Source organism: Citrus sinensis, chromosome 1 (assembly GCF_022201045.2).
Source record: "Citrus sinensis cultivar Valencia sweet orange chromosome 1, DVS_A1.0, whole genome shotgun sequence".
Classification (NCBI taxonomy): domain Eukaryota; kingdom Viridiplantae; phylum Streptophyta; class Magnoliopsida; order Sapindales; family Rutaceae; genus Citrus; species Citrus sinensis.
Genome location: NC_068556.1, coordinates 15999794 through 16018899, shown reverse-complemented (window position 1 = coordinate 16018899; position 19106 = coordinate 15999794). Strand labels below are relative to the sequence as shown.

Sequence of the window (19106 nt, the reverse complement as noted above, 5' to 3'; positions counted from 1 at the left end):
TCTTCATCAAGATTAAAAGGCTTGTCATGCTCCAGCAGTGAGCATAATGGTTTAGTTATTTTGGAAAAATCTTTAATAAATCTTCTGTAGAATCCAGCATGTCCCAAAAAGCTTCTAATGCCCTTGACTGAAGTGGGAGGTGGCAGTTTATCTATCACTTCTATTTTTGGCTTATCTACCTCTATTCCATTTTTAGATACTCTATGACCCAACACTATGCCTTCTTTTACCATGAAGTGGCATTTTGCCCAATTGAGCACCAAGTTAGTTGTCTCACACTTTTTAAGCACTTCTTCCAAATTGTGTAAACAGTTAGTGTATGTTTCTCCAAAGGCTGAAAAGTCATCCATGAAGACTTCTAAAATTTGCTCAACCATATTTGAGAAAATAGACATCATACATCTCTAGAAAGTTACTGGAGCATTGCATAAACCAAAGGGCATTCGTCTGAAAGCAAAAGTTCCATAAGGGCAGGTGAATATAGTCTTTCATGGTCCTCTGGTGCTATAGCAATTTGGTTGTAGCATGAATACCCATCTAGGAAACAGTAGTATTGTTTGCCAACGAGTCTGTGGAACATTTGATCTATAAATAGTAGTGGAAAGTGATCATTCCTTGTGGCTTTGTTGAGTTTCATGTAATCCATAATACCCTCCATCCAGTTACTGTTCTTATAGGAATGAGTTCATTCTTTTCATTTGCTACAATAGTTATATCTCTTTTCTTTGGAACACATTGTATTGGGCTCACCCACGAATTATCTGATATTGGGTATATGATTCCAGCATCCAGCCATTTGATGATTTCCTTCTTCACAACCTCCTTCATGATGGAGTTTAGTCATCTCTGTTGTGTTAGCCTATATGGCTATAAATATTGATTTTGATGATAACAAACCACATGTATTTATTAAGTAAAGATTTATGAATTGTGCTTTTATAATAAGAAAATGATGTTATGGAATTAAAGCATTTTGGACTAAAATGAAAGTAATTTTAAAATCTTTGATAGTATTTTAAATTTCGGATTTAGACCTATTTGAAATTATTTAAATGTTTTTGGGCCATTCTATAATTTCATAAAGTTTGGGCGAAGTCATAATTTCATAAAGTTGTGGGTTTGAGAAAGTATTATTTAAAATTCTGAAATTGGACCTATTTGCAAACTTTTATAACGTTTTGGGCTATACTACAGTTTTATAAAGTTTTGGGGTTAAACTGTAAATTTCGGGAAATATTTTACTGTAGCAGTTACTGTAGCAAGCGGCTTACCGGATACTGATAAACGGCAGGCCGAATTCGAGGCAGAAAACACCAGAACAAAAACGGCTTACCGGATTCCTGAAACCGGCAAGCCGGTTAGGCAAAATTTTGAATTTTGCCTTAACGGTAACATAAATCCGGCTTACCGGATTCCATTAAACGGCAAACCGGTTAGCCCAGAATGTGAGCAACGGCTAGTTTTCGAGCTCAAGCTATAAGAACTCAAATCCAACTCATTTTGAAGCTCTCCAACAAGCAAGAACAAAAAGCACACGTGATATCTTGAGCCTTCAACTTGTCAAACACAAAACATTGAATCATTCATTGTTCTTCATCATTGTATATCTACTCATTGAGTGAGATTTATTGTAATCTTCATTTCTTCATTTCATTTGTAAGAATTTGAGTGAGTGAAACACTTGAGTGGAGAGATTGGGAGATAATCTCTTCATTGTAAAGGTTTATTGACACCTCGAAGTCAATTGTATTCGGTTGAAGCCTCGGAAAGGCTTGGTTAGTGAAATCCTCGAGCTTGGATCGCTTGGAGGCGTGGACGTAGGCGGGGATTGCCGAACCACGTAAAAATTCGTGTGTTTGTTTTTCTTCTTCCTTACTCTTTAATTATTACGCTATTATTGAACTTATTATTTTCAATTATTGTTAAGACATTAGATTGCTTGTTGTGTGGATTTGTTAGGATAAATTTTTAAAATTCCAATTCACCCCCCCTCTTGGGTTGCACACTTGTATTTCATGTTGCTCTACTGAATTGCTGTAGCAGTCCACCAAAAGAATTTTGTGCATGCATAATGATGGGTTAATTCCTTTAATGTCTACCATAGTCCATCTGATTGCCTTTTTGTATTTCCCAAGCACCTCCACCATGCTCCTTTCTTGATCTGATTCAGAGAAGATAAAATAATTATAGGGAGTGTATGGTTCTTACCAAGATAAACATATTTTAAATGTGAAGGTAAACGTTTTAATTCAAGAGTAGAAGGTGATTCAATAGATGGCACAGTTGTCTTTACTTCCCTGTTTAAGAGCTCCAGAGATTCAAAATATCTGTTTTGTCTATCAGATTACTTTTCTCTTGACCATGCTATCTGGGCTGCTGCAACATCCTCTTTTTCAAGGCTTTCAAAAGTAACAGCTTCGATGACTTCTATACTATAGCATCTATTGATTCTTTCTGCTACAACAAGATCTACAACACTCATAAAATTACAATTTTCTGCCTCATCAAAACTCTTAATAACTTCCAATACATTAAAGGTGACTTGTTGGTCATTCAGTCTCATAGTTAGCACTCATTTCTGCACATCAAATAAAGTCTTCCCAGTTGCTAAAAAAGGTCTTCCAATTATATTTGGTACCTCTTTGTCGGCCTCAAAGTCTAGTACAACAAAATCTACTGGAAAAATGAATTTGTCAACCTTCACCAGTACATCTTCAATCTTTCCTTCAGGATATGCATGAGATATGTCTGCCAGTTGTAAACTGACTGTTGTTGGTCTGCATTCTCCAACTTCCAATTGCTTAAATACAAATAATGGCATTAGATTAATGATGGCTCCCAAGTCACAGAGTGCTCGGCCATTGTATCTAGTTCCAATTAAACATGGTATAGTGAAACTTCCTGGATCCTTCAATTTTTTAGGAATCTTACTCTGAAGCATGTGACTGCATTCTTGTGTTAACGCGGCAGTTTCAAATTCTCCCAACCTTCTCTTTCTTGCCAAGATATCTTTTAAGAATTTCACATAGTTAGGCATTTGTTCTAAGGCTTCCACAAAAGGTATGTTCATGTGTAATTGCTTCAGCACTTCCAAGAATTTGCTGAACTGTTTGTCTTGTTTTTGTTTTTGAAATCTTTGTGGAAAATGAGGTGGATACCTAAATTGCTGTACAACTCCAGGGGGTACAGATTATTGCTCCTTTGATTTATTCTAAGTTGTTACTACTGGTGTTGTAGCATTTACTTCAACAAGTGTTGAGTAATTTCCTTCTGGCGTTGCTGGGACTTGACTACTATCACCAATATCTTTACAACTGGTTTGCTGTAACTCTTTTTCAACTTGAAGTTCTTCTTGAGAGGAAGTAGGTTCCAACATTTTTTTGGCCACATCAACAGGAATATCAACGTTCTTTCCAGATCTCAAGTTGATCATTTTGCAATGCTCTTTACCCTCTCTTCTTGGATCTTCTGTGTTGCTGGGTAAACTTCCTTGAGGTCTGCTACTCATTGCTGTGGCAAGCTGTCCAATTTAGTTTTCAAGGTTTCTCAGAGATACAGCTTGACTTCGCACAATTACTTCATTCTTCATGATGTATTCCTTAAAAAGTATTTCCAAGGACTAAATTGATCATTGCTGGTGTATCTATGCCCTTGATTTTGCTGATGAAAACCAGGTGGCTAAACAGGTCTGTTCTGTCCACTAAGTGCTGGAGCATGTTGATTCTGGTTGCTCCATAAAAAATTTAGGTGTTTCTTCCATCCAGGGTTGTAAGTATTGGAATATGGGTTGTTCTGGTTCTGTCGGTTGAAGTTGCCCACATAATTTACTGATGCTGGATTTCCTGGGCAGTTGTCCAATAAATACTCATCTTCACAATACATACAAGATAGTTCAGCAACTTGCTTTACTGCTGCTGGAACAGAGGTCATAGCTTTCACAATGTTAGTCAATGATGTTACTTGGGCTGATAATGTCATAATTGCATCTATATTATGCACCCCTACTGCTCCTCTTATTGTAGTTTGTCTAGTTGATGGCCACTGATAGTTCTTATTAGCAATTCTTTCCAAAATTTCATAAGCTTCAGTATAAGATTTAGATAATAGAGCTCAATTTGCTGAAGTATCGACCATCAATCTAGTGCTTGGATCAGCCCATTGTAAAAGGTTTTTAGCTGTATGCAACAGGGAATGCCATGATGAGGACATCTTCTGAGCAACTCCTTAAATCTTTCCCAAGCCTCATACAGACTTTTATCTTCAAGTTGATGAAAAGAGGTGATTTCATTCTGCAATTTTGCATTCTTGGTTGGTGGGAAGTATTTCATTAAAAATTTGTCAGCCAAGTCATTCCATGTAGTGATGGAATCAGATGGTAAAGAATTCAACCATGCTCTTGCTCGATCTCTTAGGGAGTAAGGAAAAGTCTATGTCTCAATGCATCATGTGATGCTCCAGCTATTTTAAAAGCATCACTCACCTCCAAGAACAACTTAAGATGAAGATGAGGATCTTCAAATGGCAATCTATTAAATTGCCCCACTGTTTGCAGCATCTGAAACATCACTGGTTTGAGTTCAAAGTTGGCAACTTCCACTTTAGGTCTGACTATTCCAGGGTGTACAACTTGAGAAGTTAATACAGCATAATCTCTAATGGCTCTGTCTCTGTCATTTGCCATGTAAATGATGTTGTTGTTCCCTGGTTGTCTCTAATTAATTTACCCATTTTGATCTTCTTGAACATTGACAGGTTGTAGTGGTCCGTGAGGATCCAAGTTTCTCAAATCTTGCAAATTATCCATTTTTACAGCAGTTTTCGAGTTTCTTTGCGCTTTTCTCAATCTCCTTGCTATCCTTTCAATTTCTAGATCAAATTGAAATTCAACGAGTCTGTATTTAAACATGCAAAGTTGATATGTCAATAAAATGGACAAATTAAATCAAAGTTTAGCACTGTCGAAATTAATTTCACAATTCGAAAATAAACAATCAATCACCGGCAATGGCACCAAAAACTTGTTGTATATTTTGAGCTCAATTGCTATTGGTGTCAATGTGCAAGTGTACACAACAAGTGTTCAAGATCTTCTCCACAAGGACTGATGATACTATAAATGCTACAGCAATCACAACAGTGTGAAATTTCTTCTATTTTAACTTGATAAAATTAATAAGATTGACTAACTAATGAGAATAACAATTCAATAAAGTAAAAATGCAATTATAAATTAAATTATACGTTCAACACAAAGAGAATTCAATAGAAGTGGAGTAGTTAAATTATCAAACTCTCTCGATGGGGTGACTGTCTTGTCAAATTAACACCAGTTGCTACAGCACCGGGCAGAATTGCCTTGCATCCTCAGATGTCGCATTTTGGACTTCTCATACTTTTATGCAACCTAACAATGACCAGTTGTTATGTCAACACAAGATACGACATTGCAAGCATGTGCTCTCTCTATCCTACAAGGTGAATCCATATATCTAATTCATCACAAATCTTAAATCAAGTGTGGCCCTTTTGGGATTCAAGTTAAACTCAATTTAGGAAACTCAACTTAAGATCAAGTATTGCTCTAATAAGTTCCACTAAGGCAGACCCTTTTGTGGCTCTCTCTTAACTAGTATCATTAAATGGGAGGCCAACCGAAATAATGAATGTAATAAGATTTATTAAAGCAAAGTGCTACAGTAGGCATGCAGCAACTCATAAGAACAGTCAAGAACCCATCTAGATTATTTGTCACTCAACTACAATCAAATTTTGTTCATAACTTGTAAAAGAAAAACAAACAACAAAGTTCCAGCCATCAAGTACATATTTCCAACCAAAGAATAAAGAGGAGGAACAAGAGTTGAATTCTAAATATTCTACAGATTTTGTTATTGGTGCAGACTTGCGTCCTTTTCTTCAATCTTCTTCTTTGTTTCTTTCTTGTTTTTCTTTTTAATCGTGATTGACGGCTCCCTCCCTTTCCTATGATGGGTGCTCCTTTTATAGTTGAAAACTAGGGTAAATGGAAGCTTAGGTTGCGTATCTTCTAAATTAGAAAACTACATATCGCAAGATTCTGCAGAATTTTCTCTGTCGTTGTTCCGGGGTTGCTACAGCAACTGCACTGTTCCAGATTCGTTTCAATTCTTTTGTAGCCAAACTCTTTTTCATCTTTTGTAGGCCTATTGCATTAGCATTCATTCCTTAAAATTTGAGCTTCCTGTCACCTACAATTATGCATATGATTTAAGCACACAATTTATTCTAAAGCAAACAAAATTTATGAAGAATAAACTAAGATAATTGTTTAAGCAAAATATAACAAGAGTGCAATAAAAACACATTATTTACTCTCTAAGTATTATTGATTTAAGTTTAGAAGTGCCATAATAACTCTCATTTGATAAAGTTATCACAAAGCTTGTAAACTTGGGTCTCAAATCATAAACAATAATTCTCTTCATTCTAGATTCAGAAATTACAGCAATAGGATCTAACCTAGAAATTTTGCAACATAAGGACTTTACCTTATTGGAGTACTCATTAATTGTCATGCTTCGTTGTGAAATTGACAGTAGCTCATTCTCTAGAAGTTGTAGCCGTACATTGTTCTTCAAAAAAATCATTGCAAATGTGTCCCAAGCTTTCTTAGGCGTTTTAACCTTTTTAATGTGTTATAGCATCTCTTCTTCAATTGTTACAGCATTTCTTCTTTAATAGTACTCTTCATGGCGAACATGGCCTTCCCAGCTTTAATATTCCACTTCTTCAAAGCAGAATTCTCAGTTGGTGGTTTCACATCGTTGTCACAAACAATCTCCCAAAGGTCTTGATCTTGTAAGTAGGATTCCATCAATGTTGCCCATGTATTAAAATTTTTGTTGTTGAGCTTCTTTACTTCTCCAACTACTTGAATGTCAATCATCACGTTTTCAAGACTTTGACAATGCCAAACAAACTCGATTTTCACCAACGAACTTACAGAGTTTTAAACTCCTCACGATTCAATGAAGCTCCACCAAATTATTTTCGATCGCCCTCCTATACTCTTACAGCTTTTCCACGATAGTCCTTGACTGTTATGAAATTTCGACAGCACTGCTACAGTGGTCCCCGACCAACCACGCCCTTATACTAATTGTTGAAAACTAAAGAGGACTAAACTAGTCAAAACTAAAACTATATGGACAGTAGAAAAATTTTACTAAACTAATGGACTTTATCAATATTTTGTAGGAGAGACGCTACAACACTCACGGCTCACTCTTCTTTCTCTCTTCTAATTCTTCACTCTTACACTTGATGCCTATAACAAAGAGTTAATGGGCATTTATAGTATACTAGAACTAATACTAACCACTCAAATATTAAATTAAAAAAATTTAACAATCACATTTTACAGATATCACCAAATATTCAAGAGTTTTCTAGATTTAGATATTTCCACATCCATTAGATATTTTTTAGATTAGTCATCTCTTATTCTCTACACAATTCTTGAAACTTCCATAGATTGAGTTTGGACAAGTGCAATTGGATCATGAAATTGGTGTTAGACTTTTAACTAAGTGGACAAAATAAATATACAAAGTAAAACAATTGGAGATTAATTTGAGAAACAATCAATTTGTTTTACATAAAAATAGTAACTTATAATTATTTCTTGGCTTACACTTAGCCGTAAGATTCAGATGTCACAATATCACATCCTTCCAAGAATACAACATAAACTAATAAATATATAAGGCTGAATCATGATCCTTGTTCCATGGGTAAAATGGATTGTGTTGGTGCATTGTCTATCAGAGGTGGAGGAGGTGGGCTTGGCCAGACTTTACGAACTGTAAATATCAGCCTGGCATCTGCAGAAGTTCCAAAGAGAAATTCGAACATTAATTGCATACATATTTGTTTATAATTTAATTGTGACGTGGGAGAATAAAAATGACGTCAAAACATTTGGGCTAAAGGAAATTAGGGTTAGGATTAGAATGTTCTCTTGATTCAGAAAATTAATTGATGATCCATTAAATTTTTTTATTCTAAATGGTTCAGCATTTTCAATTCTAGGACTTAACTGCAGTTAATGAGGAAGCTAATTGAAGTCTATGGATGAGGATGTAGAAAGACATTTTACTTTTCCTTGCATGCATCTGCATACATCTGTCTACATGTACTTAGAGAAAGACATTTCCTTTTTCTTTTCGCATTGCCGTGCTGCTCATAACCCAGGTCTTAACACTCTTAAAAATTAGATTTAAGTTGCGTTTTCGTTTTGAAAAAAACAAAACTAAGTAATTTAGAGAGAACCAAATCCTTTTTTTTTTTTCCTCCTTGGAGAAGAAAAAAAAAATAGTAATACTATTATTTGCATTGAACTTTTATGCTTTCCTTCCTCCAATATTTTCATTTCACATTTGGTTTGTAAAATTTGTACATAATAGTTTGCACAAAAAAATTGTATCTTTAGTCTCATATTTGTTTTTAAATTGGAGAAAATGAATAACATAAATAAGATAATTGCAAAATCTATATAAAATTGACAGTTCGAGCCTAACAACTAAATAGATATTATTTGCTTTGAATACATAACCCGCCACAGTTTTGTTATTGGGTTTTATAACCCAAAACGCACCTACTTTGTTAGGAGAGCCCACAACTTATAAAACATTTTAGAAACTCACTTGTTAGTAACGTGGGATATTACATACTTTCCCTTTGAGGAGCTCGTGTCCTCGTGAAGGTCATTGGAAACAGAACAAAATGAAATCATATAATTAACATATCCATCCACACATTAGGTAGATATTATTCGCTTTGGGTATACATCCTGTCACAATTTTGTTATAGGGCTTTGCAACCTAAAAACCTTTCACTTACTTAGCGGAGCCTACGACTTATAAACCAATCCAAGAAATCGCTCACTAGTGACGTGGGATATTACAAAAGTACCTAGAGAAACAATATGAGAAGGTCGAGCATTTTCAATGGAATTTTGATCTAACTAATGTTGAGTTGAGTTGTACAAACCTTTTTGTAATCTTCTTCCATACGTACATATGTAACAATGTACGGTTAAAACTTAATCACATTATTTTTTTTATTCAAGAACCACCGATCACAATACTATATATAAAAAGCTCATCATAACTAATTCCAAATCCTTTGTAATTAATGATAAAATAATGATAGTTACTTTGTAAACAAATTCAAAATCCATACTTAGGTATTTAATTGTAATTCTTCATGAAAATAACTTAGAAGAACAAAACCAAGACAAAATCATTACAAAAAATTGTTGTTTTTAGTAAATTTCGAGATTTTTTTTTAAATGATAAAGTAAAATCATTAAATTAAGAAGAATTGATTAATTCATTAAAAGATAAATTTTTTTTCACGGTTGTGTTCCTTAATCATTTTTAATATATTTAATACAAAACAAGGCCTTATCTATATAAATCTAACTACCGTTTAAAGTAAGGAAGGAATCCTTGCCTAAAAGGATAGAAAATTCAAAGCATGGAATCAATTATTCAAAGAGACTTCAACTAAACCTATTTAGCTACGATATATATTACATCAACCCATGATCACTATTCAATATTTCTTGTTTAATATATATGTTCATACAAATTAAAAATCATTGTTTAAACCATACCTGCAACTCCCTGTATGACCAAGATGGAGGAGATGAGTATGGCGAGAAACAGAGAACGAAGAAACATAGAGAAATTCATCTTGTATTTTTTAATGAGGATGCATGTAAAGTTTTAGTGCTTTGCTATTAGCCGATTACTTCAAATATATATATATATACTGGGGAAGGTCTTTTTATTTTAATATTTTCATAGTACTCACAAGTTCCATTTCATCATAAAGTCAATAATACAAGAAAGCTCGTAACAGATACTCAATCTGTTATAGTAAACAAATTGACAAGCCATTGGATATTTACAAGTGAACATAAAGAAAAATTTGTACACAAGAGAAAAAAAAAAAATTAGTGCGTAGCGAATATGTCTACCAAACGTTCTATCTTCAAAGTCTTTAAGTGCCTATTATTCTCAAGTCTCAACATTCTTGACATCAAATTGCTCGTAATGCTAAGCTGTCAAAGTCCTCGTTATATATTCCATTGTGCCGGTCTTAATGGGCTTAAGGAATATATTGTCATGAAAGGGAAATTATCAGTTTGCCATCAAATTATTAGTATACATAAAACAGTGATATCATAATAGTATTTGAGGGACTTCTGTAATCTAATTTATTTGGGCCAAATCATCGCCATTTTAATAATTCCCCACCAAAAATTGTTTACAATAGCTCAAATTTAAAACTAGCTATTTTCAGCTTTGTCAATTTAACACTGACTCGTTAGTACCATTAATGAAATATTGACATCATAACGGTGTTTAAGATATTCTATTAATAGGATTTCTTTAGGCAAAACGAAACTATTGTAAGAAAAAATCATCAAATACCTTATCAAAAAAAAAAATCATCAAATACAGCTTCTCTGAAAAATATTTGGTACCCATTCAATTTGCCCTTTTAATTTCAATCTATTCGAATAAATAAACCTATTAGTTTTAGGACTCAATTATTTCTATTTGTTCAATTTATTTTGTACCCGTACAATTTTCCCTTTTAATTTTAATTTATTCGAAAAAAAACCTATTAACTTGTTCAAGGAAATTTTATAAATAGTTATTTTTGTAATTTTTTTATTTGAATTGAAAAAATCGTCTTCTACACACTTATACAGCTTAAGGATAAAATAGACTTAAAGATTTGGTGACAAATTGATAAAAAGAAAAAGATGAAAAGTTAAGTGGGTTTGAATTATTATCAGAGTTCTTTTAATGGGAATTGACTTCCGAAAATTTTGGCGACAAATTGATAATTTCTGTAAATTAAATGGATCAGAATTTTGTTGAATGAACGTATTGACAACTCTAAAACTAGACTAGAGACCAATCAAACTTATCAAAAAAGAATATATGACAAAAAATTTCATTCATCAATGTTTTGAGCAGACAGTTGGAAAGAGCATTATGTAACCCAGCACCTCCAATGGTTTTGCTTGAGCCCTAATGCGCTATCATCTTTCATATCCTTTTTATTTGTTTCAAATCATTATAATTAATAAATCATATAAAATAATATATAACATATTATTAAGTAATATTTGCAACTGAAATTGCAATCGCTGATGATAAGGAACCGTCCGTGATAGTTCATCGGTCGTTGGCCGCCAGAGCACCCGTCACATTCAGGTGAGTTCAGAGAAAAATTTTGGTATTATGGGAATCAACATTGTTGGAGCTATGTAACAATAAAATTATCACTGAAAATAAACCTCCCATTCACTACATATCTGTAGTCAAAATTATAGATTTAAAAACTTTAAAAATAAATCTATGGGGCAAATGGAAGCTCATTTTTTTATGATATTTATACTATTGGTAGGTCCGATGAGGAAGGTTTCAATGTATCACAATTTTACTCAAAATTCATCATAACATGGCAGCCTACGGTGGCATGCGGTTGCCAGTGGGAGTTTGTGGCGGCTCGCCGGGCCTCACTTTACTAAAAAAAAGTGAAAACCCGCTACGTGATAACTAACAATAAAATATAAAAATATAAAAAAATCTAAATAATATTAATTTAATATAAATTAATGAGATATAATAATACGTCATCTTGAATATGTGTATGTCGTTGAGACCTTGAACTCAATATTTATTTTCAGAGCCTTGAAATATAAGATTTGATATTAGTAGGATGTTTAAATTTAAATTACTTGAAGGTGTGGATGTTGTTACGCTTATCCTTACGCTTTAATTATTTGGAGGCATGGATATAAGTAAATTTATCTAACCACATTAAACTTTTTGCGTTTATTTTCTTTATGTTTATGTCCTTTATAAATTAGTCGTTGTGCTAGTTATTGTTGGTTAATGTTGTTGGATCGTATTTGTTGCTGGAGCATTTTTTTTTTTTTTCAACAGTTTAGATATAAAGTGGATTGTAATGCCTACCTGTGATACTTTGCTAAGCTTATGCAGGATTTCGTTCATTATGGACTGATAGGGGAATCGCGAAGCATTTGGGTCTTGATTTTTCAATTGGCCGTGCACCCGCGAGAGATTATCACTCTATATAGGAATAACTTCTATATAATCATAAGATAAGTTATAAATAAGAAATAAACTCTATATTATAATAAGTTACAATTGTTTTAGATCTTATCTTAAGAAACTTGTCTCCACATAATAATAATAATAATAATAATAATAATAATAATAATAATTTGTATATTCAAAAAAATATATTTTCTATTACATTAAAGGCTCAAGATAGAACAATTTTTTTAAAAAAAAATTGTTTGGAACAATGATTTATAGAATATACAGTATTCATGGAATTTATATTAAGAGAAAAGTATAAAAAAGAAATAAAAAATTTAGACTTTAAAGATAACTTTGTATAATACTATATAGTAAATGTACTATTTTTTTGAAACTATCTATAGCTTTTTTATCAAAATTTATATATTGAATTTGACATGTTCTTTTAATTAATTATTAATGTAGTGCATACTTTAATTACCTCTATATTATTTACACTAAGGATAGGTGGAATAATTAAGTCAAAACATTAATTTTTGTAACTATAACTTACTTATAGTAATAAAATTAATTTGGTCCCAATAATATGATCCCGAGGAAGTTTTACTGTATTTTGAATTGGCTGCAGCCTCACACCCAGTTAGGACGGCCTATCGCGAGGTAATCCAGGTATCTCTGCCTGTGAGGGTGTTTCCAGTAATGCATTTGAAAATAATATTCTTAACAATTACATTGTTTCAACCGTTCCAAATAGACTGTCCTTCAATCTCAATTAAGGCAGGCAACAATCTCCTATAATATACGTAGAAATAAGAGAAATACCGTTAACTGATTAACTTTTTCCAATATTAATGATGATATTAAAGTATTGTTAAAAAAAATTGTATGTATGCCTGCCCATGACCGTTTATCTGCATTAATTAGATTTTATTTCCTGAAAGAGCAATCTATCGTTTTCTTTTTTTTTCTTTTTTTTAACACTGATTTTTCAATTAGATTACAATTAAGATTACATTTATAACCGATATTTACAATTAAACAATTACTAAAATTGATTTATAATTATACAAATATTAGGACTAATATACATTACAATTAGATGGTTACTAAGATTGGTTTATAATTATACAACTATTGGGACTAGTATATATTAAATCTTATAAAGTACTGACCAAATTTTTAGTCTCACTAATATTTAAGGGACATTTACTCCATTCTCATTTCTATGCATTCAATATATCTAATAAGGTAATTTTTTTTTTGGGTAATTATTATTATTATTATTATTATTATTATTTGGTACAAGAGGAGCCTAGATCGCGGCTAGGCTAATTTTTTTGGGTAATTATTAGTCCTCATCAAAGTGAAACTTCTTTTGGGTAATAATTCGCCCTCATCAAAGTGATGAATTTATTAAAAATTAAGAAAAATGGAAAGAGTAACAAAACCAACGAACAAGAAGGTCATCATGATCGAGCCTTCCCCTTAATAGAAATATATTATAAGAGTTTATAACAGATAAAACAAACAAAAGAATAAGGAAGAACAATCTAGCTGAACTGATATTCGGAAAACCATTAGCGTCAGAGGAAGTAAAAGCATACATATTCAAATGGGGATCCGACCACCTTGTGAAATTAACACAAAGCAAATCAAGATTGACGAGAATTAGCAACACACCAAGAAAAATTAACACATAGCAAACCGAGATTGACAAGACAATTAGCAACATTATTGTAGTATTATTCTCCCTGTAAGTGTGAAAATCTCAAATAAATACGGGGAGAGTAGGGACTTACAATTAAGTGATCACCAACTATGAAGCATCCAAGGTGGAGAAGAATCAACTTTACCAAAGAATTGAACGACAAACATCGAACACTTCTTTACAACAAGATCTGCATCCAACCAGACTTGAATGACAAAACATTGATTATTTTCTTTCCTAAATATATATTGATCCCGGATTAAAGAACCTTTCAAAGGCCGAGTTGCTTATCGTCGTGATCCCTCTTCATCAATAAGTAGATATTACCATTATTCAACTGGGCAACGTGTCTAGCAAAACGAAGCATCATCTCCTCATAAGAATCTCTAAATCGTTTCGGAATCAGTTGAATCTTCCGAAATCTTTGATGAATCTTATGACACACAGAAATCTTCAGGTTTTCCTTATTATTGACGATGATTACACCGTTCAGTCTCCGGTACCGTCTTCTCTTCCTATATTTGCTGAGGTTTATACATAACGGAGTTGTTTCTGCCTCCATATTTTTGAGAGAAAACGAGAGAATAGAGATGCATATGTATTAAAATGATCAACTAGCAGAGTGCACCACATGCAAATTAATGGGTTCAATTGTAAAGGGCGAAAGTAGGTGAATATTATTGCCTCAAAATGAAGGCAATAACATTCAGCAGCAAGCTATTCAACGATTGCAATAAGTTGTAAATTAAAAAGCCAACTGCTTTTGCTTAGTCTGTCTCTTTATTATTAGTGAGTTTATAGAGACACGTACGCTGCATATCTACACAATGAAAGTACATTAAATTCATGACCTACCAACAGGCTTGAGTTGATGGGGATTAATTAACCAACAAAATAAATTTTGATAATCATTAATTAAAGAAGCTTTAACTAATTCGTAACCGCAAAAATTTAATGGTTCTAAATGGTACTGCCAACAAACGATATGGAAGCCTTTCTGAGCCATAGAATCCCATAAATCCTGAAAAAACTCTGCTTTAAAGAAGTGTATATATATGAAAGATTGAAGTCGATCAAATCCAAAGACTCTTGAACAAATGCATGTGCGATTAACGAAAATGGTGATCCTGAATGTCAGACTTAATGGTATAATTACGTTGAAAAAATATGCATACTGTAATAATTTTTTTATAATTAATTAATTAATGAAGTCCCAACCAGTGGCGGATTTACATAGGGGACAGTGTGGGTAATTGACCCCGCTCAATAATAAAATTCCTTTATTTTCATATCAATTTAAAAAAAATCTTATTTGAGTGGAGGTAAATTTATAGAGAAATTTTGATATTTAGGTTAATTTTATAAATCATAAATTTTATTAAATTTTATTAAGATCCATGATTAGAGCAGTCTAGAACCATGGATAACCAAGACATAACTCAATTTGGAATACATACTTCTAGTATGGGAGCTCCCTCCCCCTCTTTTTCTTCAAATAGTCATTCCTCCAAAATAAACTTCCACTTTGAGACCCAAGAAGAAAACAACCAAAAATCCATTCAATCCTTCAAAGTAGATCTATTAAATCCTTATAAGTTTTATGATGTGAACACACTGGTCTCTTCCATAAAAGCTATTGTTACTTTTAGACAACATAACCTAAATCTGTTTATAAAGCCTCTAAGGTTCTTGTACAATCTATTTCTTCCAGTTTCAAAGAAACCTACTTTTCTATTCTTTCTAAACAAGACATTAAAATATATAGGAATAAAGGTTACAAGGGACACATCTCGGTGCCATCAAAATCGGACTACAATTATTGTTGCTTGGAGGTAAAAATGTTACGTTTTTCCTGGTAATCATTGGTACAAGATGGCGGACTTTTAAAAAGGCTTTGATCTCAGCAATAGAAATGGGACTCAATCAAGGGCATATAGTTATCCAGGTGGAACCAAATTTCACCTTAGATCTACATAAGCCTACCCTCCCAGAAACCATAAAAGTTTAATCTAGCTAAATGGACTAACCGTGAAACCAAATGAATCAGTCCTTATAATTCACCATACTATGACTTATAAAGTCCAAACCCATATGTTTTTCCATGAGCCATACAAGTCTTCCCATAACAAGACTTACTGCTGGAGAAGGAAAAATCATTTAACTTAAAACTTTCAAACAAAACCAACTGGACTTTCCGCCTAAATTGATAAATGAATATGAACATAATAATAGACCCTTGCAGAGCCATGAGTTCCCAAGAGTAGATAGACTATTGTCAATTGAATATTTGTTTACTATCAGGTTTGAAATGTTTTGGTTTGTGGACCATGTTGCATTTACTAGTTCTCAATACTGATATATACATCATTATTGTACAGGAAAGTGCCTGGTTTGCTCCATCTGGTGAAACTTTATAGAAGTCTAAGGTTTGATGATAATATTGGACTCCCCTAGTGAGATTCTATCCTAGTTAATTTGAAATGGTGTTGATATCGTTGCTGCAACACTTTGCTGACATGATTTTATTTTCTGTTGATCTTTCCAAGCCAAATGATTTTCATGATTTTTTTGGAGTATTTTGTTCTTCAGGTAATGCCTTGAGGTAGGGTATGTAATGAGTTGTGTGAAGTGGGATGTGATTGGTTCACATAATTGTGCCCTTGCTTTGTGTGATGAAATCATGGTATTAAGCCTACAATCATGGTATTACGGTTGGTAGGATGGGAAGATTCTGGTGGTTCCAGAATTTTCTATATTTCCTCATATCTTTTGGATTTTTAAAACTTTTTCCTTTCATTGTATTAGCTTGATTTTGATGGATTTTATTTAATTATGTATGGAAGGTTGTTATGTTATTAGATGTTGTGCATTAATTAATTTGTAGTCGTTGAAAAACACTCTTTAAAAGTTTGGTGCTTCTAGAAATTAAAAATTGAAATAAGTAGAAGGCTAGACTAAATTTCCCTTTTCGGGGCTTTGGTATTTCGCTTGGTTTTATATTTCTCTTTAATATGTACTCTATTGTGCAATATTTTATTTATACTTAATCTTTACTAATCCAACAACTCTTATGAATATCTACTCAATTGTCACTGCTATATAAGCACTCAGGTTTTACTACTATAGCATCATTTTTATTTTCTTCGCTATTTCTCTTTTACAGCTTGTGGGGCTTACAGCTTCATTATGTCAATTGTCTAATGTATTTTTTTTTTCTTTTAGGTTGTTTATCCTCATTTTCTCTTTAGTGTCAAAGCTGATTAAATCAATTAGACATTGATGAACTTTATTATGAATTTGATTAACTGTAAGTGGCCAATACGTTAATCTGTACTTTTTTGGTACTCATCTTAATGTAATCGGTGTTTTAGGTGATGTTAGTGGCTTTTGAAAATGTACTATCAGTGTCATTTTTTTTTCATGGATTAATTGTTTTTCTAGTGATGATGGGTTGGTGATTGGATATTGTAAAGGATTTATGAGATATTGTTACAAATTTAATTCACCATGTATTTTGATGATGCTATTTGTTGGATTTGATTCCCCATGCATTTTGATGATGCTATTTGTTGGGAGTTTCAAGTGATTGAAATTTCTAGTGTTTGATGATATCTGTATTTGATTTTTTTATGAATTTGAATGTAATTTTTATTTCGGTAAATTCAAGTTTTACAATGTGGTATTTGCTATTTTTATTTCAAAATTTTGAAATTTAAATAATAAGCAATATTATCATAATTTCAAAATTAGAAAATAATAATTTTATTTTTTAAACCTTAAGCCTCATGACATAGAAAGCAAATCATTAATATATGACAGGCTTTGAAGAAACCCATCAAATTCAAAACAATTTAGATTACTTGCTAAAATTTCTAATTAATTTCCGAAAGACTTGTGAAACAACGTCGCTTGTACGTTCGTGACACGTGTGATAGATGCGCACTATCATGGGAATATATGATAGATAAAATACTATCCTGAATTTATCACATGGGCTAAAATAACAAAATACTGTCCTGAATTTATCACATGGGCTATAATAACAAATAAAAATTATGTTATAAGGGATGTGGAATGACAGATATTTTCTGCCATGGTAGTCCATTTTTCAAGTAGATATTTATCAACTTTATTAGTAATGTTAATTAACCAACGAAGTTTGTTTGTTATGTTTGATCATTAATTTTTTTTGTCACAATTAATTCAATAAATTATTTGTGGAATGATTATTTTTCTTTGTAAATTTATTTTACCACTCCATAACATTGAAACTGATCATTAGAGCATTTACTAACTTATGAGCAAATAAGTAATTAACAAAGAAAGCATGACATTCATCTTGGGCTAACTTAGGTAGCGTTTGTTTTTTTATTTGATATATGAATGGGTCTGAATGTTACTGAAGTTTAAATTGATCTGAATACATATGTCAAAATAAAAATAAACTCAAAATATCTTACATCTAATATTTTTACAGTTATGATCTCGAAAGTGATATATATACTTGAAGTTTAAATATGTATATATTTACGGTGTTATATAGCACAATATCTTTTATGTATTATAAATATTTATAAGGTCTTATAAAAAAAATATTTATAAGGTAAGCATTTGATATATAATTGACAAAAATTATTTTGGTAAAATTATTTTTTATAATTTAACATAATATTTATAAAAAAAAAAGTGTTATCTAATAATAAAAGAATTTTCTTAAAATTCAAATTGAATGTTTGTTTAAGTATTTAATACCTAGTAAAACTTGAGATTGAGGGAAATTCTAATATGATTGAATAGTTAGTAGGAAATAAATACATTTAATGAGGTGTCTGTGAGAAAAAAAAGATGATTTCTGTTCAGACATTTTATCATTCATACAACAGAAAAAAATTTATTTTTTCCGTTTAGATAAATATGTCTTATAATAAGACTTCAGATATAAAAATAAACAAATCAAAATATCAAAACATCTTAATTAAGCTAAATTAAAATTTTAGAAGTAAAAACAAACAACCTTTTAAATTACAACATCAAATAGAATGTCAATTAAATGGGATGGTTTTTAACAAGTCTAATCATCTTTTATTTAGTAGTATTTGCTTACTAAAATGCAATAATATTGGTTTAATTTAAAAGTCTTACTGGGTCAAATTTTGACTGGGCTTGAGCCATTTATGTTGGGAGGTAGGAAGACTATAATCCTTGTACCCCGGTCAAAATTGAGATTTGGCTTAATAAAAACAAGGGTCACGCATTCTTGATTCATC

General features: G+C 32.0%; 1 non-coding gene across 1 annotated transcript; it reads left to right on the top strand.

Annotated features, from left to right (window-relative positions):
• Positions 1-4191: 4191 nt before the first annotated feature.
• On the top strand, positions 4192-4298 carry LOC112499146 (small nucleolar RNA R71). Its single transcript, XR_003066669.1, has one exon. It is a non-coding gene; the product is annotated as a small nucleolar RNA R71 (small nucleolar RNA).
• The last annotated feature ends 14808 nt before the right edge of the window (positions 4299-19106 follow it).